Consider the following 25,611-nt stretch of genomic DNA (forward strand, 5'->3'; position numbering starts at 1 on the left):
CCCCACAAATGGTCAAAATTTTGAATAATTACAACTCTCATAAAATGTTATGTAAGAGTCCGATTGTCTTCAAATTTCACACATCCCAATATTTATATTAACCCATGGTCTGGTGTTAAGATGAACAATATCGGCCCACTCCTTCTGGTACCTCCCCCACAAAAGGTCGAAATTTTCAAAAATAAACAAATTTTTTGCACAGAAAGAGAAAGGCTAATCCGAATTTGCTCCGACTTTGCGAATCGTAATATTTGCGCCAGTGCTAGGACAGGTGTGAAAATGGACAATATCGGTCCACTCCATCAAGTACCTCCCCCACAAAATATTGAAATCATATTTTGGGTCCGATAGGAAATGGGCAATATTGGCCCATTCCTTTGGGATCTGCTCCATAGAGGGTCAAATGTTTGAATAACCTTAACACTAGTCAAAATATATTTAGATAATCGAACATAGGCTGAGGGTATATCTCTGGCGGCAATACCGACTGATACTTTTTAACTTGTTTATATTACTGTTTTAACCGTACCAAATGATATATACCCTGTACCATTTACATACGTTACCGAATTCATCCGTTTTATGTTCCAAAAAAAATATAAATAAGTAAACTTAAAACGCCCCAGCGCAGATTTGAACTCCCAACCCAGTCCACGCCAACATTTGCCCTTAACCAACCCGACCACCGCTCCACTGCAACAGGATGATCTAAAATCGCAATCTGAATCGTGCAACATGTTTATAAACAAAAGTTCATGTTGATGTTGCATCTGAAACTCTTAACAGCATCGTCATGGAAAGTAACGGCCCATGAAAATTAAAATGCAGGTATTTTTAGTTCAGTTTTTGTTCTACTTTTTTATTACTATTATTAGATGAAATATATTCTGGACATGATGCCTATTTCTTCTTTTTATAAATCAGATTTAAGACTTTTGTTAATTTTAAATATTTGGTTCACAATATCGATGTATCAAAAAGTTTATGCCAAATTATGAAAAATAAAATTTTTTTACTCCCTTAAATTATGTCTTTCTTATTTGCTCACGGCTGATATAGGAATAGAAATATGAAATTTTCCGCAAAAAAGCAAAGAATAAAATATGAGATAAACCTATTATAATTGAAATAATAGAATTCACATATTGTTATTTTGCACATTATTTTAATAAAATTGTGTTTGTACCAATATGAACAGTTTATTTGGTTCACGTACACAGATGTTAAGCTGTTGTCCTTTCATGTAGTTGCATTTCTCATAACAAACCATTCCCTTTAGTATACATTCAAGCTAGCGGCCATCAAAATGTAAATCTATTGTTTTTATTTAGATTACGAAATCATCATTAGTGTTGTGGCTCAATCGGTAGTCGGCTGGCGCTGGGTTATTTTTGTTGATTGCGACTCAGGTGACCCTGGTTCAATTCCTGGTCAGGTCAGTTTTTTAAACACAAGTTTTTTTTAAGAAATTTATTAGTTGAATCATTTTCCACTGATAGCTATATTTTAAAAGTTACTTTTTGAGCATCAGTTACTGTCGTTTCAAATTTTAGAATTTTAGCTCATTCCGTTTGGCCAATACGAATATGCTGCTTTTAGTATATTTAAGTGATTTTTGTACCCTTTTAGTACATATTCATATTCATTAAAATTCAAAGGAGAGGTCGTTCAATATAGTTTAGAAAAAAACAAAAAAAAAAAAAAAAAATGGTAAAATTTAACATAGCGGTGGCAACACCTATTGTTGTATATGATACCCGCATTTCAGGTACATTGTCCGAAATGATTCACAGTATAACAGATGACCCCAAATAAATCTCAAAGAATATAAAACGTCGTAGAACATAAGATATAAATTATTTCGCTCAGATATCGGGTTATGTATGCTTATATAATCTATATTGTATAAAGAATTGTTACCAAATCATTTTTCTTTGCTGTCCCCGAATCATTCCTCTTACATATACACATATATATATATATATATATATATATATATATATATATATATATATATATATATATACAAAATATAAAAAAAATATATATGCGATGTATATGCCAAATTTTCAAATAGAAAATCTATAGTTTAAAACTTACATTAGGTTATTAAAAATGTGCATTAAACACTAATACCATGGGCCAGTAACGCGACCCGTGCAACTAGTACATATATATCTATAAAAAAGGAAAATTGTTGTATGTTTGTTTGTAATTTATGGACGCGAAAACCGCTGCACAGATTTTCCTAAAAAATTTTCAAGTATACGCCAACATGGCCTGAAAGTAACATAGGCTATAATAATTTTTAAAATTCCACTTGGAACTAGAGATATAGCATCAGAATCGGAGGTACCTCCTAAAATTTGAAATGAATGACGGGATTTGATCAGAAAATATATTTGCAAATTATTTTGAAATCGGTTCAGATTTGGATATAGTTCCTGTATACATTGTCGGCCGATTTCATGTATTTGATGCGCCAAACACGCTATATGTCTCTCATTTCAATGAAATTTAGAAAGTGTAACGGAATTTTAAACGAACGTACATTTGCTAAATTATATTGAAATCGGTTCCGATTTGGATATGCTCCCATATATATTTTCGACTGATTTCGATTATTTGATACACCAAACACGATATGTATGATCTATTTCAAAGTAATAGATCATACAGATATAGCTCCCATATATATTTTCGCCAATTTCACATATTTGATGCACCAAACACGATACGTATATGTATTATTATTATACATAATATATTATATATATATATATATATATATATATATATATATATATATTTAAGGTGATTTGTGGAGTAAATGTTCCTAAAGTAGCACTAAAACAAGTGTATGCATTTGAAGCAATGTAGTTGTTGTGGACAAAAAATCCATCACTACAAAAAACAAAAACTTTGCTGTGAAAAAGATCTGCCAATAGAACTTGAGTCGAACCTGGAGAGTTTCTAGTGTATAATTCGCATATGCTAATTTGCAATAAGTTCGAAATATATACTACTTTCCAGAGAACGGCCCTTGTAAGCCATCATCCACACCAAATATGCCTGATGAGCCGCTTAACCAACGGCGAAACGCGTCGCATAGTGGTGAGTGTGTGATAGTGTCTATCTGGCTTTCCTTTTCACTGCAAATTTTAGATCATTAAGCTCGTCTCGAAAGAGAAAACAAACACGTAAATGTGAATAATTTATCTTGATTCAGTAGCCGGGGTATAACAATCTACTATTCAAATTCACTTTCTGTTGTGACTTCAACTATAAAGAATCAAATTTTTTACGATTGAAAAACAAAAACATCTTTCCATACCTTCAAAAGTTTTAAACCAGTCATCTATCTATTGGGAAGAGGATGAATGTTTCACGCCCGAAAATTTAGCGGAATTGGATAAAGATTTGGCAGCTTGAGGACTAATTATCCAACCATTTGATCTGGATTTAGAAAGTATGGATTGGTCGGAGAAGGAAACGACTACCAAAGATAAAGGGTCAATTAACAAAATATCCCCCGATGGAGCTGATGAAAAAAGACCATCTCATGAAACTAACATATGGTGCAAGGAAGGAGCAACTGAAGAAGTTGCTGAGGAAAGATCGCTAGATGCAAGTGTATGGGATGTTCCAAATGAGGAACAATCAGAAGAATTTCTAAGGGTAAGGATACCTGAGGGGCAAAACATTGAAAGCGACCTACTCATATTTCACGGTTGATCTCCAAGAAAAACTAATAATAATATCAGTGGAGAGCTGGTCAAATGTGTTGGAGAAAAGCGATATCGAAGATACGTAGGAATATGCGAAGGAGGAAACTTATGAAGATGTAATAGATTTATGTAGTGAAGATGAGAGTGATGATGCAATGGAATAAATTAAAGAGAAAATAAATAAGAATAAATTAATGTCGTCTTTTTGTGTTTGCCTTCCCATTCTGTTTTATATAATAATTGGGGAATATATTTAAACAATATTAATGGATGGATAGATACAACATTATATAAATATCATACAGCTTAAAAACAAGAGTAATAAGATGAATTCCTACACCGAAAAAGCATATGGAAACTAATAAGAAATATTTAATAAGCAGCGCCTACAAAACTCAAACAAAATATGGGATGAAAATGGTTTAAAAATTGGAGGACTTCATTTTCTATCTTTCAGTAAAATTTTCGATTACTAAGAAAAAAAATTGAATGAAGCGAACAATACCACCACCTTTAAATTAGAATTAAAATTTATTTTACCAAGCGATTTATTTTATTCACCATATTCAGCTTAATAAAAACAAGTTAAAAAGCAAAATTGAATACCCTCCACCATTTGGAACGAATTTGGAAATTTTCAAAAAATAAGGTTAAAATTTTAAAAATACCGAATATAGCTGTTATATTTGGGTCTATACGACGTGGACCTACATAGGCCTTGTTTGTCATAAGCCATTACCATTTTCAAATTCGAAACTTGAAATAAACGGTGAATAATGTAGCTAAAATCATCAAACTATCGTATATAGGGAGGAGGCTGTGAGAAGACCTGGTCCTGCATAGACAATTTCCGTCAAAGGTTGTAGCATCCATTACGAACCTCAAATACATCTCAAACAATTTCGATGGGTATTGTACCTAAAATCGTCAAAATACCGAACTTTGGGAGGTACCGTTATATGGTGGCTATACGAAGACGTGGACCTGCAAAAACAATTTTTTGTCGTAGGCTGTTGTATCCATTATGAATCCCAAACACCAAATCTGAAACAATTCCGGTGAATAATGTCGCTAAAATTATCAAAATACCGAATATCGGGAGGTACCGTTATATGGGGGCTATACGAAGACGTGGACCTGCACTGACAATTTTCTGTCATAGGCTGTAATATCCACTTTGAACTTCAAATACCAAAGTTGAAACAATTCCGGTGAATAATACCGAATATCGGGAGGTACTTATGTATGGGGGCTATATGAAAACGTGGACCTACATGGCCCATTTACGAACTTAACCTGCTTACTAGAAAAATAGACACGTGTGCAAAATTTTAACCTTCTATCTCAATTCGTCCGAAGGATAGCGTGATTACAACAGACAGACGGACATGGCTAAATCGATTTCGAATTTTACGCTGATCATGAATATACTTACTTTGTTGGGTCTGACATGAGTTTTTCGAGGAGTTACAAACGGAATGACAAAGTTAATATACCCTCCGTAGTATGGTGGAGGGTATAAAATACACAAAAGAATCATTCTTATTTGTATAACAAGTTAAAAAGCAGTAAGTTCGGCCGGGCCGAACTTTTAATACCCTCCACAATTTGCAACGAATTTGGAAATTTTCAAAAAATAAAATCCTTAAAAAATTCTGTTAAAATTTTAAAAATACCGAATATAGCCGTTATTTTGGGGTCTATACGACGTGGACATACATAGGCATTGTTTGTCATAAGCCATTACCATATTCAAATTCGAAACTTGAAATAAACGGTGAATAATGTAGCTAAAATCATCAAAATACCCAATATAGGGAGGTACCGTTATATGGGGGCTATACGAAGACCTGGACCCGCACAGACAATTTTCTGTCACAGACTGTAGTTCCCATAACGAACTTCAAATACCAATTTTTAACCAATTCCGGTGAATAATGTCGCTAAAATCATCAAAATACCGAATATAGGGAGGTACCGTTATATGGGGGCTATATGAAGACGTGGACCTGCACAGACAATTTTCCGTCTTAGGGTGTAGTAACCATTTTGAACTTCAAATACCAAATTTGAAACAATTCCCGTGAATAATGTCGCTAAAATCATCAAAATAGCGAATATAGGGAGGTACCGTTATATGGGGGCTATATGAAAACGTGGACCAACATGGCCCATTTACGAACTTAACCTGCCTACTGGAAAAATAAACATGTGTGCAAAATTTTAGCCACCTATCTCAATTCATTCGAAAGATAGCGTGATTACAACAGACAGACAGACGGACAGACAGACAGACAGACAGACAGACGGACATCGCTAAATCGACTTAGAATTTTACGCTGATCAAGAATATATATACTTTGTTGGGTCTGATATGAGTATTTCGAGGAGTTACAAACGGAATGACAAAGTTAATATACCCTCCATAGTATGGTGGAGGGTATAAAAAAGGCATTTCATATTTTACCCAAAATCAGTATAAGAATAGAAGTTTCAGTAAAAGCATGTATTTCTCTAGATATCAAAACTTATACTCAACATGTTTTTATAGAGAGAAGGAAAGGTTGAAGACATTCGATGTCAATTCGAGTCAATGGTTGGATTTTATTATACGGGACAAACAGATAGAGTTGCTTATTATTTTTGTGAAGTTTAAATTTGTTGTTGGAAAGAAACAGATTCGCCACTGGCAGAACACAAACATTAGTCTAGTAACTGTGCTTTAATGCGGGGAATTCCAACCAACAACATACCATTAAACTTTTTTTAATAATATTCTGCCTGAAGCAGGCTTTTATACGTGCGGAATGCATACTATTGTCATATCACAGCAATATCATTCCAAAGAAATAAAGCATTCAATTTCAATAACCCCATCTATACGGAGTACTTAAATAATTGATAATATTATAATGTTTCTTATATTTTGCCTAGTAGTTCTTTCTGATTTATACACATTCTTAATTTATAAATACTTAAATAAAAGCTAGAAATACAAATCGAATAAAAAAAGATATTGTTTTTTTATAGAACATTTATTAAAGTTTTTTTCTTTACATTAACGTTTATTACTTTTACTCTCGCTTTATAGACGAACGTTTAAAAGGAACTCCAAACACAAATGCCCGCAGTTTAAAGAATTGCATTTTTGTTTTCTTACATTATTATAAGTTACATCAGTTCCCAGATACTGCAGTATTTCCAAAGCAGGTTGAAGATTGCCGAAGCTATTACAATATTTTTTTTAATATAATTTTTACAGTATGATAACCAATGGGTCCCAGGACATTTATAAGAATTAAGATTTACAATACCGCATTCTATAATGTGTGGTTTTTTGGGAAGTTTGTCATACGGAATATATTTCCTTGCATACATTCTAATATCTAAATCGGTTAGAGGTCTATTAGGTAGCTTTTTTGTCGATAGTTTATTTTTGTAAAAAATTCCAATCCCTTTTTAAATGGTTTGAGATAGAGTGTCTTGCCTATAGCTATGTTTTCTATAGATTTATTATGACGAATATTTTCCTCTGTCTCTTTGCATCCTTTGTTGAGCTTATTGCTTTCATTATAGATGACTCACCGGTTCGTTATACCCATACCAAGCTTGGATTTATCTTTCATAGTGTTGGTAACCAAATAAGCATTAACTTTTTCTCCCCAAGTACTATCTTTCGCTTTCACTTTCTGCTAGTTCTTGATTTGCTTTATTTGGTAGATTTATATCAGTTGTTTTGGAATATTCAAGGTCAAGCATGGTCTAAGCCGTTTATTTCTTTATCACCTCGTTGTAATCTTTTTTCCAATTTTGTTCCTGGTCCACAATATTGATAACCAGGTAAGTGAAGCTTAAATGGAAGTGGATTTATAGTTTTACTTAGTAATCCTCTTCCTTGTATGTTTTGATTGCATTTGAATTTATTTTTGAAATAAACAATCATTTAATATATTTAAAACGAAAATCTAGAAACAATAACAAATAAATTTTACGATGAAATATATTTTTTTATTTATGTCAACCATACACAAGAATTCCAAAACATCTTGTAAGAGATAATGCAATTTTTTTTATTATATTTAAACAAGACTAACATGGAATATATTTTTAAAAAATTTGTCGAGATTCGTGGAGTATGCTGGAAGGATTTTTAGTTATAAACAAAGATGATAGCATTTTGAATGGCTGAATTAGAGGTTCAATAAGACATAGATTTTAATCCGTCCAGCTGTATTGAAAGGTACATCCTTTCATATGTAATAGTTTATATAAAGCGCCCCGGTTTCAACATTTTAAATAACATTCATTAAAAACCACTTTAATAAAGCAACCACCAGTTTGAAACCATCGGTTTAAAAATTTTAAATTACATTCATTAAAAACCACTTTAATAAAAAAACCACCAGTTTGAAAACCATCGGTTTAGAAACCACCTATTTAAAAAAAGCTTTAAATCACCCACTGATTTAAAATGGACGCAGACATTCAACATACATACAATTCTCAGACAAATCCACGAAAAAATGTGGGAAAAATCATCAAAATACCGAATATCGAGAGGAACTCATTTTTAATACGAAATATCTTAGACACGATATTATTCTGCTAAATTTTGATGCTCTACGTCAAATAATGTGGGCTGTATCGTGATTTCAACAGACAGACAGACGGACGTCGTTAAATCGACTTAGAATTTTATGCTGATTATGAATGTATATACTTTATGGGGTATACGACGAATATTTAGGGATGTTACAAACGGAATGATAAAGTTAATATACCCTCCTTTCCAAGGTAGAGGGTATAAAAACGAGGATCAAGATGACTCTACTGAAACAGAAACAGTGCATGATAATGAGTCTAACAATTTGAACGCATTATTGGGAAAAAATGCATTTGATGCCATATATGGCCCACACAAAGACGAAGCATACGATTGGAATTTTGGAAATAGCAAACTGTATTTTGTTGATGATAAAATAAAAATTGGAAACAAAATTTGGGATCTAACAGCTGGTTTATTTAATCCACTGTTTCGTATAAAAATCCAAGTGGTTACAATAAATATGAATTAGATATATGCAAGAAAATTTTGGAAAATACAAGCGTACATCGAAACGCCATTTGGAACGAATTTGGCATTTCTCAAAAACAATAAAATCCGTTAAAAATTCTTAGAAATTCCGAATGTAGCTGTTACATTAGGACCTATACGACGACATGGACCTACATAGGTAAATTTTGTCATAAGCCATTACAATATTCAAATGCAAAACTTAAAAAAAATCGTTGAATAATGTAGCTAAAATAATCAAAATACCGAATATCGGAAGGTACCGTTATATGGGGGCTATACGAAGACGTGGACCTGCACATACAAATTTCTGTTATAGGCTGTAGTATCCACTATGAACATCAAATACCAAATTTGAAACAATTCCGGTGAATAATGTCGCTAAAATCAACCAAGTACCGAATATCGGGAGGTACCTTCATGGGGGCTATACGAAGACGCGAACCTGCACAGACAATGTCATAGGCTGTAGTATCCATTACGAACTTCAAATACCAAATTTGAAACAATTCCCCTGAATAATGTCGCTAAAATCATCAAAATACCTAATATCGGGAGGTACCGTTATATGGGGGCTATATGAAAACGTGGACCTGCACAGACAATTTTCTGTCTTAGGCTGTAGTATCATCAAAATACCTAATATCGGGAGGTACCGCTATATGGGGGCTATATAAAAACGTGGACCTGCACAGACAATTTTCTGTCTTAGGCTGTAGTATCAATTACAAACTTCAAATACCAAATTTGAAACAATTCCGGTGAATTATATCACTAAAATCATCAAAAAATTGAATATCGGGAGGTACCGTTATATGGGGGCTACACGAAGAGTGGACATGCACTGACAATTTTCAGTCTTAGGCTATGGTGTCAATTACAAACTTTAAATACCAAATTTGGAACAATTCCAATGAATAAAATCGTCAAAAAACCGAATATCGGGGGTACCGTTAAATGGGGGCTATATGAAGACGAGAACTTGCACAGTGTGAGAAACTACGCTCAGACAATAACTCACATAGCCAATGTTATTCAAATTGTGTGCTGGGATGCTATGCTATAAATTACGTGTGTATTGTCAATTAAATTCGCCGTAATATTGCATATTAGTGGTGGAAATCAAATACCACGAATTTTGCACTTTCCTCAGTTGGAACAAATCGACAATCATTCTTTTGTTTCCTCGTTCTGATAGTGTGAACACCAATTAAGTGAAAAAAAAAACTCAACCCATTTTTTGCTTATTTTAAACATAACAAAAAGTGCATATAAATCCGTAAATATCAAAGACACCCGAAACTTTATGTACAATTGCTTCCACAATTTGCTTGGAAAACACAACCAAACCTAATTTCAAGGTATTTTTTAAGCTTGACAAATAAGCAGGATTGAAAAATAAAATGTAAATTAAAGGTTTCCCCAAAATTTTGTCCTGGCTCGCAGAAAAGACCTCTGATTTTTTTCGATAGGTATCTCTTTTTTTAAGTCCATCGACTTCAACTAAACCAAAAGAGTAATAAATTTAACAGAAGGTAAGCAGTGGCGTAAAAATTCTATGAAAGATTGGTTTTAGACAAATTATTTTACTTTCATAGATTTTCCAAAATTTTCCTTATACGGTTAACAAAGATTTGCCACCAGTTGGAACATCATTTTCAACTTTTGGTTTTTGGAGAATTTTTTTCTTCGATCTTAATTACTACCGACGTCAAACCTGTTTTCTTACCTTGGAAATCTATCAACAGTTGAAAATTGTGTAAAACCGACCACTGTGTAAGGCTGCATGCTTTCAGCCAAGCTTTACCACCTCACATAGACAAATCCGAGTTCATAAAATAACTTATAAACCGAGTGACGGATTGTTCCGATGATTGTAAGCCAAGGTGGTGGCTGTAAATACACAAAACATATCTATAGAACAACGTACCCAATCATCGGCGGCAGCCCAGAGCGTAGGACGATGGCCTTGTCCGCCGTCTAGATACCAGTAACGTGGGTTCGAATCCCACCTCCGGCAGTACTACAATTTGTATTTATAAAATTTGTAAAAACAAGTCAGAGAAGTTTTTTTTTTAAAATATCTATATCATAATTTCTATAAATTTCTCCTTAACATATGCAACACATTTCACATAACCAATTTTTACTACTTCTAATCTTACAGAGAAAATAAGCATTATCCTTCCTTCACACAACAACACATACAAAGATGTTCTACGAGACCTCGTCGATCACACCAATGTAATGTGACTCTCCAGAACTTAAAAAAAAACACAAAACAAGAGAAAACCCCAAACAGATAAGAAATTCGATGTAAGTAAGTTATAATCAATATTTAAAATCTTTGCATATGAGTCTTAAAAAATTATGTATTCGAAGGATCAAATATTTCCGAAAATTTAAAATTTTTATATTGTCCTTTAGACCATTTTCTGTTCCAAAAGGACATTAAAGTCTCGTTTTTATTTGGTATTTTTGATATCGCAATATGTGTATCTTTTTCGAATACATCCACAAAATTAGTTAAGGTTAAAAAAATTTTATTTATATATCATAATACAAAAATAGATTAAAAAAAAATTAGTTTTAAATCATTACATTTAAAGCAAATGAATTTCAAAATGTATAATCACTTCTTTCATATATATTTTATATTTTCTTGAATTATTTAATTTTCTTGAATCCCTTAATTGATTATTCTAAATACACCTTGTAATAACAAGATGAATCTCTAAACAAAAAATCAGTTCTCTTACTGTGGTGAGGTAGTTTGAAGGGAGGAAATCGCAATAGGGGTCCCAATAAAAAATTAGGCCATTGAGACCATGGAATGGTAAGGGTTAAGAGGCACAAACTCCAAGAAACATCAGTAGTTTCTTTATATAGGTATCTAGATTGATTTTCTGATCTCTTTCCCTTATGATCTGGACCAACTGGGGTACAATAGTTGGTCAGAAAACCAGTGCATCCAAACTTATTTTTTTGTTATATCTCGGGAGTCTACAATAAAATATTTTTTTGTTTATGTCCGAAGTTTATTGTTTGAGATAAATAACAGACACGAACCCTCATACACGACTGTTAGCTAGCAAATTAATGGCTCTCAGTCTGATTGTTTTCAAACTACTTATCAATACCATACTACTAAATATCCTTCCTGTTCATTTGATGAGACTCAAGGCAAGGATTGAACATTTTTACAAAGTATCACTGAGAGTCGAGTTGAACATTCCATTAATAGAATGGCGCCCTTCGTGGGGCGAAAAAATTTGAATCCTTTAAGGAATTTATTATCCTTTGTTACAGCGAAATAGTGTTCTTTAATAAGAATTCAAGTGCATACAAATACGTGTTTGCATTATCCTTAAGAAGCGAATTGTTCCATACATCTTCAGTCCTAACTTTCCTTCACAAATATTTCTATTAAAATTTCTTTTTCGTCATGGCCAGAGTACGGAATACTTGTTAAAGACTTCTTCCTTCCTTCCTTCTTCAATCTTTTCAGTGCCTGTATAAAGGATGTTAAAGTAGTTTTGTTAAAAATACTTCAAGTAAATTACGGGCTTATAGATTTCCCTTCTACAAGACTTAGGCCCGATAGGGTTTCATTATCCAGAACTGGAATTTACAATTTGGTGGTTCCAGCAATGGACTATCTTTAGATGAATTTCTTTATCGGATCAAGAATCTAACTAAAGAACATTTGAATGATATCTTTTCCTATATTTGTAAGAATCTACTTATAATTTCAACATGCAAAGCTAAAGAAAAGTACTGGAGGTACCACAAAAATGTTGATTCCATTCAATGGAATGAATTCTGTGGCGCCTTACGCTGTCATTTTAAAGATCTTAGATCCAATTTTGATCTCATGGAAGCTATTCGCGGAAGAAAGATTCGAACAGGCGAATCTTTTGATTCATTTTATGATGCTATATGTTTAATAGCTGACGAACTTCGACAGCCAATTCCCGAAAAGGAATTAATAGAAATTCTTGTACGAAACCTGAGGCCAGATATTCGTCACGAACTTCTTTATGTCCCAATTTTAACAATTCCTCATCTCTGGAAACTGGTACAAATGAGAGAAAACTTAATGAATAAGGATTACTATAGAAGGAATTCAAGCCAGAAATATCAATTTTCTAATACTACCCCAAAAGCTCAAAGAAATATTGTCGAAGTACAATCGAAAGCAATAGTTTCTGTCGAACCAAATAAGAATGTTTGTATAGATGCCCTCAATAAGGAGCCATATGTTTTGAAACGTTGGAACTGCGATGAAATCGGTCATTTTTGGGACGATTGTCTCAAGGATCGAAAAGTATTTTGCTATGGATGTGGTTCCAAAAATATATACACACCACAATGTGTGAAATGTGCTACGAGAAAAATCTCTATGCAGTCAAAAAACTGCTTGGGACTAAACCAGAACAGCAATATTCATTAAAAGTTCACGCCGCAACTGAACCCCCTCAAAGTAAATCTCCCATAACTAATATTACTATACTTAAACCAGATGTAAATCAAGAAAAAACTGTCCATAAATAACTCTACCCAATTCGTCCATATCATGAAAGATATCAAACCTATCTTGAGAAACGCAACCAATTTTTTTCTGTATCAGAACTTTCAACCACAAAATCTAAAAGTCCAAAAAGGTCCACTTGTCGGCTTCGACTTTATTTTCGACGAAGAAAACAATCCTTGAAATACGTCATTTCTACTATAGTCAATTCTTCGTCCGATAAAAGGTTGTATGCCAAAGTGAAATTCCTTAATTTTACTGAATTTGGTCTATTAGATACGGGTGCTTATATCTTCTGCATAGGATCTGATTTAGCCTCACAGGACTTTTCAACTTATCCCCAATATATCCCAGGAAAAACAGCGGTCAGGACTGCAGATGGATCAATTCAAAAAAACATATTATTATATTTGAGTGTTGATATACATTTTCGTGGAGAATTTCACAAATTGAAATTACTAAAAGTTCCCTCCATAACTCAACGCCTGATACTTGGTCTAGATTTTTGGAAATCCTTCGCATTGGTCCCTGACGTATTTGATAATTCTATTACTAGCAATCCGTCTGATATGCCTTGCCAACTGCCTGATGTGTCATATGTAGAATCTACGGGTGTCTTGTTCGATAATACTCTAGAGTCCTCTTACTCCAAATCTGAATTAATTCCCGATGTTAAATATCCTTTAAACTCCAATCAATAGGTGCAATTGAAAACAATCATCGAACTTTGTCCAAGTTTTACTCAGCAAGGTCTAGGTAGAACCTCTTATCTGCAACATAGTATCGACATAGGTGACGCCAAGCCCGTTAAACAGCGATTTTTTCCGGTTTCTCCAGCTGTAGAGCATTTAATGTATCAGGAGATCGACCGTATGTTGTCGCTTGGAGTCATAGAGCCTTCTAAATCTACATGGTCGTCACCTATTCGACTAGTCGTAAATCCCAATAAAATACGCTTATGTTTAGATGCGAGAAAATTGAATCAAGTCACCAGGAAGGATGCGTTTCCGCTTCCCAGTATTGAGGGTATATTTGCGAGGTTGCCGCTTGTGTCGGCTTGTAGACATGGTTATTCCGCCATACCTTAGATTTTGTATATTCGGATATCTGGATGGTATCGTTATTGTTTCCGAAGAATTAATAGCCATTTAGCCATTTCCCAAGAATTTCGAAAAGCCAATTTAACTCTAAATATTGAAAAGTCAAAATTTTGTGTGACCAGAACAAAATATTTGGGTTAGGTTATAGGGGATGGGGGTATTCAAACGGACCCTGAAAAGGTAGATTCGATTGCCAACTGGCCTGTACCCAAAAATGTAAAGCAGGTCAGAGGATTTTTAGGCCTAGCCACATTTCCCAGTACTGAAACTTTGTCATTAAAAAAGAAATTCCATTGGTCGCCTGAAGCTCAGAATTCCTTTCAAACCATCAAAAACCTGTTAACCACTGCGCCCGTTTTGTCAAACCCTGACTTCGCGCGAAAATTCTACTTGCATTGTGACGCTTCAGACTATAGCATTGGAGCAGTAGTGGTACAGATTGACGACGATAGCAACGAATGTCCTATTGCGTTCATGTCAAAAAAACTAAACACCGCTCAAAGAAATTATGGTGTGGCAGAGCGGGAGTGTCTAGCGGCAATTGAGCCCATTAAATAATTCAGGTGCTACCTGGAGTTACAAGAATTTGAGGTTGTGACTGATCACTCATCACTTTTATGGCTGATGAAACAATCCGACTTAAGAAGTAGATTAGCAAGCTGGGTTTTCAAATTGCAGCCCTATAAATTCACAATTAGCCACAGAAAGGGACGGGATCATGTAGTGCCGGATGTCCTGTCTAGGATACCGGTTGATAAGATTTCAGCCATAGACGAAATAGAACCCGAAATAGAAGTAGATTCCCCCTTCTTCAATGACAACGATTATCAAATATTGAGAAATAAAATTACGGATAACTCCACAAAATATCCCGATATTAAATTAATCGACAAATTTGCATATATCAGAACCGACCATTAATCTGGCGATCCAGCCCAAACAAATAATGCTTGGAAATTGTTGATTCCTGAAAAGATGCGACACTCCTTGATAGAAAGGTTCCATAACAGTCCTGTAGCGTCACACGGTGGTATGGCAAAAACCCTAGACCTTATACGACGTCACTTTTTTTGGCCTGGCATGGTGACCGATGGTTGTGAATACATCCGAAATTGCGAAACGTGTAAAATTTCCAAACACCCTAATTACATTTTGAAACCCGAAATAGGGAAGCTTGTCCAAACAAGGAGACCTTTTCAAAGGTTATATGTAGATATATTCGGTCCTAATCCGCACACATAGGTCTATTAATTGTCCACGATCAGTTGACAAAATATCACTGGTTATGTCCTCTTAAGAAATTTACTTCAGTTCCTATTCAAGAATTCTTACTGAAAAACATTTTCCATGCGTTTGGCGTAACGGAGTGCAACACATCTACACAGCTCTTTATTCGCCGCAGGCTAACGCATCTGAACGCGTCAACCGGTCAATTATTGCAAGTTTTCGGGCTTATCTAAAAAAAGATCAACGTCTATGGGATGAATACTTGTCGTATATTAGCTGTTGCTTACGGAATTCTCTCCACCAAACCCTTACATGTTCACCATATTTTGCCTCATTTAGATTTAACATGGTAACCCATTGAGATACCTACGCTCTCTTGAAAAACCTGCAATTACTTGATGAACCCCAGTCAAATCTTTCAAAAGAATATCAGCTTCAACTCCTTCGGAAGGACCGGAAAAGAAATTTAACGCTAAACTTAAATTGGGAACGTTTATTGCGAATTGGAGGACTTAAATGGTAAGCTTATCGGGACTTACCACGCCAAAGACATAAGCTCATAATTATTCTGATTCCGATTAATATCGTAATCCAAAGATCGATATTACTCGGTTTTGTGAGAAACTACGCTCAGACTATAACTCACATATCCAATGGTATTCAAATTGTGTGCTGGGATGCTACTTCTCATTTTGCCCCACATTTTTTTGCGTTATGTTTTCTACCACTATTTTTTTTTATTTCCTAATGGGAAATGTAACAGGAAATTTAAACAATCTGCTAATCTCAATATTGTGTCAATCCGGCCACACATACAGTATTAGCGTGCTGGACTCCCGGCCGTAAGGACCGGTGATCAATTCCCGGCTAGAACAAACGATATTACGGTTTTGGATAAGAGGCGGCTCTATTAATCCCGAGCTGTGTAGTAGTAACTAACGGTCCATCTAAAGTATAAATTAAGTGTGTATTGTCAATTAAATTCGCCGTAATATTGCATATTAGCGGTGGAAATCAAATACCACGAATTTGGCACTCTCCTCAGTTGGAACAAATCGACAATCATTCTTTTGCTTCCTCGTTCTGATAGTGTGAACACCAATTAAGTGAAAAAAAAACGCATATAAATCCGTAAATATCAAGGACATCCGGAAACTTTATGTAAAATTGGTTCCACAATTTGCTTGGAAAACACAACCAAATCTTATTTCAAGGTTTTCTTATGCTTCACAAATAAGCAGGATTGAAAAAATAAAATGTTAATTAAAGGTTTCCCCAAAATTTTGTCCTGGCTCGCAGAAAAGACCTCTGGTTTTTTTCGATTGGTATCTCTTTTTTTTTTTTTTTTTTGAAGTCCATCGACATCAACTAAACCAAAAGAGTAATAAATTAAACAGAAAATAAGCAGTGGCGTAAAAATTCTATGGAATATTGGTCTTAGACAAATTATTTTATTTTCATAGATTTTCCAAAATTTTCCTTATACGGTTAACAAGATTTGCCACCAGTTGGAACATCATTTTCAACTTTTGGCTTTTGGAGATTTTTTTTTCTACGATCTTAATTACTACCGACGGCAAAACTGTTTTTTCACCTTGGAAATCTATCAACAGTTGAAAATTGTGTAAAACCGGCCACTGCGTAAGGATGCATGCTTTCAGCCAAGCTTTACCACCTCACATAGACAAATCCGAGTTCTTAAAATAACTTATAAACCGAGTGACGGATTGTTTCGATGATTGTAAGCCAAGGTGGTGGCTGTAAATACACAAAACATATCTATAAACACCGTACCCAAACACCGGTGGTAGCCCAGAGCGTAGGACGCTGCCTTTGTCCGCCGTCTAGATACCAGTAAGGTGGGTATTTATAAAATTTGTAAAAATAGTCCGATAAGTTCTTTTGAAATATCTATATCATAATTTCTATAAATTTCTCCTGAACACGTGCAACACATTTCAAAAATAACTAATTAATACTATTTCTAATCTTACAGAGAAAATAAGCATTATCCTTCCTCCACACAACAACACATACAAAGATGTTCTACGAGGCCTCGTCCATCACACCAATATAATGTGACTTTCCAGAACTTAAAAAAAAAAACACAAAACAAGAGAAAACCCCAAACAAATAAGAAATTGGATGTAAGTAAGTTATAATCAATATTTGAAATCTTTGCATATGAGTCTTAAAAAATTATGTATTCGAAGGATCAAATATTTCCGAAAATTTAAAAGTTTTATATTGTCCTTTAGACCATTTTCTGTCTCAGAAGGACCTTAAAATTTCGTTTTTATTTGGTATTTTTGATATCGCAATATGTGTATCTTTTTCGAATACATCCACAAAATTAGTTAAGGTTAGGAAAAATGTGTTTTTTTCTTATCCAGTTTTTGTTCTTTTTGCATATTAGATTAACGCATTTAATAGCTTAATGCATTTCGTTAACCTATATATATCTATTACAAGAAAAATGTTCAATCCTTAAATTCATAGAAATATTATTATGATTTATGAAAATATCCTAGATATACATTGTTTATCCTCCTGATTCTTTTAAGGACAAGTTATCTCATTTTCTATAACGTTGTATCTTTTCCTTTAATTACATTTAAATACATTTCAAAATGTATAACCACTTTTTTCATATATATTTTATATTTTCTTGAATTATTTAATTTTCTTGTATCACTTAGTTGATTATTCTAAATACACCTTGTAATAACAAGATGAAGCTCTAAACAAAAATCAGTTCTCTTACTGTGGTGAGGTAGTTTAAAGGGAGGAAACCGCAATAGGGGTCCCAATAAAAAATTAGGCCATTGAGACCATGGAATGGTAAGGGTTAAGAGGCACAAACTCCAAGAAACATCAGGAGTTTCTTTATATAGGTGTCTAGATTGATTTTCTGATCGCTTTCCCTTATGATCTGGACCAACCGGGGTACAATAGTTGGCCAGAAAACCGGTGCATCCAAACTTAATTTTTTTGTTATATCTCGGGAGTCTACAATAAAATATTTTTTGTTTATGTCCGAAGAATATTGTTTGAGATCAATAACAGACACGAACCACCCATACACGACTGCTAGCTACCAAATTAATGACTCCCATTCTGATTGTTTTCAAACTACTTGTCAATACCATACTACTAAATAGCCTTATTGTTCATTTCATGAGACTCAAGTCAAGGATTGAATATCCTTACAAAGTATCACTGAGAGTCGAGTTGAACATTACAACAGACAAGCTTTTGTTATAGGCTGTACTATCCATTAGGAACTTCAAATACCAAATTTGAAACAATTCCGGTGAATAATGTCGCTAAAATCATCAAAATACCGAATATTGGGAGGTACCGTTTTATGGGAGCTACACGAAGACGTGGACCTGTACAGACAATTTTCATAACATAACATACATTTGAGTAAATTTTTATTATTCTACTTCAGTTCGTTCGGAAGCTAGAGTGATTTCCACAGGTGTACAAACGGACGAACATCGCTGAATCGATATAGAATTGTATGCTGATCAAGAATATATATACTTTGTTGTGTCTAAAATGTGTATTTCGAGGTATTACGCACGGAATGACAAACTTTATATACCCTCCATGCTATGGTGGAGGGTAATAAAATGAAAAAATGTTGCTTAATGCTGTCTAAAATCATATAAAAAAATATTCCCTTCATCTAAATATCGTGTAGGAAAAGGGGTAGACACCGAACTATACTACAGAAATATTCCGAATAAAATCAATTCAAGTAACAAATCAAGTTACATATTTATTGGAAGACTGTGCGGGTAATCCCATAACAGGTGGTTTCTGCAAAGAAGAATTGAAACGTACTCGATATCCTAATACATATCTTGTGGAGAAAGTTATAAAAACCAAAGGAGACAAAGCATATGTGAAAAGGTTTTGGTTTTCTAATAATCATAATTCATGGATTATTAAAAACTACTTATTATAAGAAAATAATGTTATATCTATTTACATCAATACATAAAATTTGATTAATAATTTTTTTTTTTTAAATACCAAACATATGTATTTTCATTTCTATATAAGTCTTCAATATGCCAATTACACTTGCGCCAACCGGCAAGTCTTCAACTTTAACTGCTAATTATTTCCCACCAATTCAATTACAAGAGGATTATAAGTGTTCATTAGTTGACTTCCACACATACAATTCTATACCAAATATCGATTTTGATAACAATTTGATTTATATCGAAGCGAAACAATAGAAATTCCTATTGATTCCTATGAACTTGAGGATATTGTCGACTAAATTAAAAGTGAATACGGAAAAGAAAACAACACAAAAACTATAAATACTATAGCTAATAACAACACATTACAACTTGAAATAAATAAGTTCGCTTAAAGTGTGGATGTCTGATCAAATCAACGACTAATAAATTTCAGAGGAAAAGAAATTACCTTCGATTTCACTTGAGACCAATATCAAAATAATTAAATATAATAAACATATGAATAAACAGAAATATTCAAACATTCCTAAAAAACAATCAACCCTAAAATACCACGGATAAAAACAAACAGTTTTTAAAATCTAAAAATGACGCAACCAATTTTTTTCTGTATCAGAACTTTCAACCACAAAATCTAAAAGTCCAAAAAGGTCCACTTGTCGGCTTCGACTTTATTTTCGACGAAGAAAACAATCCTTGAAATACGTCATTTCTACTATAGTCAATTCTTCGTCCGATAAAAGGTTGTATGCCAAAGTGAAATTCCCTAATTGTACTGAATTTGGTCTATTAGATACGGGTGCTAATATCTTCTGCAATCTTCCCAATATATCCCAAGAAAAACAGCGGTCAGGACTACAGATGGATCAATTCAAAAAACATATTATTATATTTGAGTGTTGATATACATTTTCGTGGAGAATTTCACAAATTGAAATTACTAAAAGTGCCCTCCATAACTCAACGCCTGATACTTGGTCTAGATTTTTGGAAATCCTTCGCATTGGCCCCTGACGTATTTGATAATTCTATTACTAGCAATCCGTCTGATATGCCTTGCCAACTGCCTGATGTGTCATCTGTAGAATCTACGTGTGTCTTGTTCGATAATACTCTAGAGTCCTCTTACTCCAAATCTGAATTAATTCCCGATGTTAAATATCCTTTAAACTCCAATCAACAGGTGCAATTGAAAACAATCATCGAACTTTGTCCAAGTTTTACTCAGCAAGGTCTAGGTAGAACCTCTTATCTGCAACATAGTATCGACATAGGTGACGCCAAGCCCGTTAAACAGCGATTTTTTCCGGTTTCTCCGGCTGTAGAGCATTTAATGTATCAGGAGATCGACCGTATGTTGTCGCTTGGAGTCATAGAGCCTTCTAAATCTACATGGTCGTCACCTATTCGACTAGTCGTAAATCCCAATAAAATACGCTTATGTTTAGATGCGAGAAAATTGAATCAAGTCACCAGGAAGGATGCGTTTCCGCTTCCCAGTATTGAGGGTATATTTGCGAGGTTGCCGCTTGTGTCGGCTTGTAGACATGGTTATTCCGCCATACCTTAGATTTTGTATATTCGGATATCTGGATGGTATCGTTATTGTTTCCGAAGAATTAATAGCCATTTAGCCATTTCCCAAGAATTTCGAAAAGCCAATTTAACTCTAAATATTGAAAAGTCACAATTTTGTGTGACCAGAACAAAATATTTGGGTTAGGTTATAGGGGATGGGGGTATTCAAACGGACCCTGAAAAGGTAGATTCGATTGCCAACTGGCCTGTACCCAAAAATGTAAAGCAGGTCAGAGGATTTTTAGGCCTAGCCACATTTCCCAGTACTGAAACTTTGTCATTAAAAAAGAAATTCCATTGGTCGCCTGAAGCTCAGAATTCCTTTCAAACCATCAAAAACCTGTTAACCACTGCGCCCGTTTGGTCAAACCCTGACTTCGCGCGAAAATTCTACTTGCATTGTGACGCTTCAGACTATAGCATTGGAGCAGTAGTGGTACAGATTGACGACGATAGCAACGAATGTCCTATTGCGTTCATGTCAAAAAAACTAAACACCGCTCAAAGAAATTATGGTGTGGCAGAGCGGGAGTGTCTAGCGGCAATTGAGCCCATTAAATAATTCAGGTGCTACCTGGAGTTACAAGAATTTGAGGTTGTGACTGATCACTCATCACTTTTATGGCTGATGAAACAATCCGACTTAAGAAGTAGATTAGCAAGCTGGGTTTTCAAATTGCAGCCCTATAAATTCACAATTAGCCACAGAAAGGGACGGGATCATGTAGTGCCGGATGTCCTGTCTAGGATACCGGTTGATAAGATTTCAGCCATAGACGAAATAGAACCCGAAATAGAAGTAGATTCCCCCTTCTTCAATGACAACGATTATCAAATATTGAGAAATAAAATTACGGATAACTCCACAAAATATCCCGATATTAAATTAATCGACAAATTTGCATATATCAGAACCGACCATTAATCTGGCGATCCAGCCCAAACAAATAATGCTTGGAAATTGTTGATTCCTGAAAAGATGCGACACTCCTTGATAGAAAGGTTCCATAACAGTCCTGTAGCGTCACACGGTGGTATGGCAAAAACCCTAGACCTTATACGACGTCACTTTTTTTGGCCTGGCATGGTGACCGATGGTTGTGAATACATCCGAAATTGCGAAACGTGTAAAATTTCCAAACACCCTAATTACATTTTGAAACCCGAAATAGGGAAGCTTGTCCAAACAACGAGACCTTTTCAAAGGTTATATGTAGATATATTCGGTCCTAATCCGCACACATAGGTCTATTAATTGTCCACGATCAGTTGACAAAATATCACTGGTTATGTCCTCTTAAGAAATTTACTTCAGTTCCTATTCAAGAATTCTTACTGAAAAACATTTTCCATGCGTTTGGCGTAACGGAGTGCAACACATCTACACAGCTCTTTATTCGCCGCAGGCTAACGCATCTGAACGCGTCAACCGGTCAATTATTGCAAGTTTTCGGGCTTATCTAAAAAAAGATCAACGTCTATGGGATGAATACTTGTCGTATATTAGCTGTTGCTTACGGAATTCTCTCCACCAAACCCTTACATGTTCACCATATTTTGCCTCATTTAGATTTAACATGGTAACCCATTGAGATACCTACGCTCTCTTGAAAAACCTGCAATTACTTGATGAACCCCAGTCAAATCTTTCAAAAGAATATCAGCTTCAACTCCTTCGGAAGGACCGGAAAAGAAATTTAACGCTAAACTTAAATTGGGAACGTTTATTGCGAATTGGAGGACTTAAATGGTAAGCTTATCGGGACTTACCACGCCAAAGACATAAGCTCATAATTATTCTGATTCCGATTAATATCGTAATCCAAAGATCGATATTACTCGGTTTTGTGAGAAACTACGCTCAGACTATAACTCACATATCCAATGGTATTCAAATTGTGTGCTGGGATGCTACTTCTCATTTTGCCCCACATTTTTTTGCGTTATGTTTTCTACCACTATTTTTTTTATTTCCTAATGGGAAATGTAACAGGAAATTTAAACAATCTGCTAATCTCAATATTGTGTCAATCCGGCCACACATACAGTATTAGCGTGCTGGACTCCCGGCCGTAAGGACCGGTGATCAATTCCCGGCTAGAACAAACGATATTACGGTTTTGGATAAGAGGCGGCTCTATTAATCCCGAGCTGTGTAGTAGTAACTAACGGTCCATCTAAAGTATAAATTAAGTGTGTATTGTCAATTAAATTCGCCGTAATATTGCATATTAGCGGTGGAAATCAAATACCACGAATTTGGCACTCTCCTCAGTTGGAACAAATCGACAATCATTCTTTTGCTTCCTCGTTCTGATAGTGTGAACACCAATTAAGTGAAAAAAAACGCATATAAATCCGTAAATATCAAGGACATCCGGAAACTTTATGTAAAATTGGTTCCACAATTTGCTTGGAAAACACAACCAAATCTTATTTCAAGGTTTTCTTATGCTTCACAAATAAGCAGGATTGAAAAAATAAAATGTTAATTAAAGGTTTCCCCAAAATTTTGTCCTGGCTCGCAGAAAAGACCTCTGGTTTTTTTCGATTGGTATCTCTTTTTTTTTTTTTTTTTTTTTGAAGTCCATCGACATCAACTAAACCAAAAGAGTAATAAATTAAACAGAAAATAAGCAGTGGCGTAAAAATTCTATGGAATATTGGTCTTAGACAAATTATTTTATTTTCATAGATTTTCCAAAATTTTCCTTATACGGTTAACAAGATTTGCCACCAGTTGGAACATAATTTTCAACTTTTGGCTTTTGGAGATTTTTTTTTTTGATCTTAATTACTACCGACGGCAAAACTGTTTTTTCACCTTGGAAATCTATCAACAGTTGAAAATTGTGTAAAACCGGCCACTGCGTAAGGATGCATGCTTTCAGCCAAGCTTTACCACCTCACATAGACAAATCCGAGTTCTTAAAATAACTTATAAACCGAGTGACGGATTGTTTCGATGATTGTAAGCCAAGGTGGTGGCTGTAAATACACAAAACATATCTATAAACACCGTACCCAAACACCGGTGGTAGCCCAGAGCGTAGGACGCTGCCTTTGTCCGCCGTCTAGATACCAGTAAGGTGGGTATTTATAAAATTTGTAAAAATAGTCCGATAAGTTCTTTTGAAATATCTATATCATAATTTCTATAAATTTCTCCTGAACACGTGCAACACATTTCAAAAATAACTAATTAATACTATTTCTAATCTTACAGAGAAAATAAGCATTATCCTTCCTCCACACAACAACACATACAAAGATGTTCTACGAGGCCTCGTCCATCACACCAATATAATGTGACTTTCCAGAACTTAAAAAAAAAACACAAAACAAGAGAAAACCCCAAACAAATAAGAAATTGGATGTAAGTAAGTTATAATCAATATTTGAAATCTTTGCATATGAGTCTTAAAAAATTATGTATTCGAAGGATCAAATATTTCCGAAAATTTAAAAGTTTTATATTGTCCTTTAGACCATTTTCTGTCTCAGAAGGACCTTAAAATTTCGTTTTTATTTGGTATTTTTGATATCGCAATATGTGTATCTTTTTCGAATACATCCACAAAATTAGTTAAGGTTAGGAAAAATGTGTTTTTTTCTTATCCAGTTTTTGTTCTTTTTGCATATTAGATTAACGCATTTAATAGCTTAATGCATTTCGTTAACCTATATATATCTATTACAAGAAAAATGTTCAATCCTTAAATTCATAGAAATATTATTATGATTTATGAAAATATCCTAGATATACATTGTTTATCCTCCTGATTCTTTTAAGGACAAGTTATCTCATTTTCTATAACGTTGTATCTTTTCCTTTAATTACATTTAAATACATTTCAAAATGTATAACCACTTTTTTCATATATATTTTATATTTTCTTGAATTATTTAATTTTCTTGTATCACTTAGTTGATTATTCTAAATACACCTTGTAATAACAAGATGAAGCTCTAAACAAAAATCAGTTCTCTTACTGTGGTGAGGTAGTTTAAAGGGAGGAAACCGCAATAGGGGTCCCAATAAAAAATTAGGCCATTGAGACCATGGAATGGTAAGGGTTAAGAGGCACAAACTCCAAGAAACATCAGGAGTTTCTTTATATAGGTATCTAGATTGATTTTCTGATCGCTTTCCCTTATGATCTGGACCAACCGGGGTACAATAGTTGGCCAGAAAACCGGTGCATCCAAACTTAATTTTTTTGTTATATCTCGGGAGTCTACAATAAAATATTTTTTGTTTATGTCCGAAGAATATTGTTTGAGATCAATAACAGACACGAACCACCCATACACGATTGCTAGGTACCAAATTAATGACTCCCATTCTGATTGTTTTCAAACTACTTGT

Source organism: Musca domestica, unplaced genomic scaffold (genome assembly GCF_030504385.1).
Source record: "Musca domestica strain aabys unplaced genomic scaffold, Musca_domestica.polishedcontigs.V.1.1 5, whole genome shotgun sequence".
Classification (NCBI taxonomy): domain Eukaryota; kingdom Metazoa; phylum Arthropoda; class Insecta; order Diptera; family Muscidae; genus Musca; species Musca domestica.